Below are 2,142 nucleotides of genomic sequence, written 5' to 3' on the forward strand. Positions count from 1 at the left end.
ATTAATAGAATACTGTTTAAAATAATGATAATATAATAAATTATTTTTGCAATAGATTTTTACTTTGCCAACCAATCCTTGCGGTAATTTACAGTGTAGTTGAATCTGGATTGAAATTCTACAATAATAGACTACACCTTTATTGACGGGTCTACTTCGACCAACGGCCTAATAGCCTCTGCAATTGTGTCTGAGTCCAACTTGGCCTGATCTTGTGAAATCATGCCCATGGTGCACGTGTGTTTGTCATTGTATCTTCTGATCTCCCAACAAGCTTTCTTTCGAATCAAACTAGCTTGGATAAGCCAATCGTACCCTGCACTGTAACTTTTGCATTTCGTATAGAATGTCTGCGGCTCAGACTCATACACAGTGTAATCAACTCCTCTAGCGATAGTGTAACTTTTGATTGCAGATATCACCGACTCTCTCGAACCAAATTTCATTCCGACCCTAAACTCACCATCTTCTGTCGCAGTGTTGCCTTCACCTACGACATGTGCACCACCATCAGTTAGACAAGGCAAAAATAATAAATACTACAGATAATTTGAATTAATAATCATAACATACCGATATTCACATACTCAGAAAATTCTGGGGCATGCATGACTTCGAGATTTAGAGTCCGCATAAAAGACGAAACACCGAACGGGTGCTGGCTTACAATCATCTCCGCTTCATTTTGTACCACTGGATAGCCTGTCAAGTCTCCGTCTTCGTTTTCGTCATCGACTTCGTAGTTGGCTTCGAACTCCTCTTCACTATCGTTGTTATCTTCTTCCCAATCTATATCTCCGAGCTCATAAATATTGACCTCCTCACCAACCGCGTCCAGCCTCGACTGTTGTTCAAACTCCACGTACAACTCTATCATCGGCACGTGAAATCGGGTTTGTTGATAAATACATAATCTGCTGCATACTTGCGTCATCAGTGATGGACATTATTTAAAACTGTATCAGCCCACCAAATACTTGTATAGGATTCCTTTATAAAATATTGCTCACCCTTTTTGAAATGTGACTTTGTATGTTATCACAAAAACCGTTTTGCAACTCTACAAAATTCATGGTACATGGAATAGCAAATGAAAATGGATATTCGCAAACAAAAGTCACTCCTTCGTGTGTGTTTAGTATAATCTCCCCATTATAATATACTCGCAAACTTGCAACACTTTCCATAATTTCAACCTCATCTAATTCGACTTTTTTTACACAGAAAACTATCAAAAAATTCACAACTATGACACATACAGAAGAGAGAAGAATAGGAGTAGAAGTGAAGTGAGGGACTCCAAATGAACTCTGAATCGTATATATATAGGCAACAATCTGGATTAAAATATTTTTTTCTCCAAAAAATTCAACCTGCATTTTAGGCTTTCTAAAAAAACTTCTGATAAGTTTCATTTTGCGTCCTTCAAAAATAAAATCTGACATTCTAAAAAATACAAGTTGCGTTTTGCGCCCTTCAAAAATAAAATTTGACATCCTAAAAAACGCGGGTTGCGTTTGTTGTCTCAAAAAAAAATTGCCCATCCATAAAACGTAAAATGTGTTTGGGCCAAAAAGAATTAAAAAAATTTAAAACATTATATTTATAAAACGAAAGCTACGTTTTATTACTTTAGTAAATGAAAAAAAGAACTATTAAAATTTGTAAAACGAAACTTACATTTTATTCTTACATTATAGCAGTGGAATTTTTTTTCATTTCTTCATTTCATTACACTTCACGGTTCTTGTTTCCATATAGGAAAAAATGAACCCATTTTAATACATGTGAGCTTTTTGTTGAACAAATTTCACTGTATCATTTTATCGTAGTGGTCGCAATAATTAATTTTACATTCTTCTAAAACAAAAATAAAATTTATGTGGTATAGGTCATCAACAGTGCTCTTTTTATTAGAGTCAACACTTAGGATTTCGCATGAAATGCTGGTCAAAATCACACTGTTCAGAATTTATGAAACGGGGGTAGAGTTTCCTTTTATAACCGCTTAGATCTATCCAAGAACTAAAAATCATAGCCTATGAAAAAAAATTAATAAAAGAATTTCATTAGGAACCAATGGAGTATATATATAATGTGTATAATAAATTATTTATTTGATTTAATGAGTTAAAAAATAAA

The sequence above is a fragment of the Arachis ipaensis genome, chromosome B10 (genome assembly GCF_000816755.2).
Source record: "Arachis ipaensis cultivar K30076 chromosome B10, Araip1.1, whole genome shotgun sequence".
In the NCBI taxonomy this organism is placed as follows: Eukaryota; Viridiplantae; Streptophyta; class Magnoliopsida; order Fabales; family Fabaceae; genus Arachis; species Arachis ipaensis.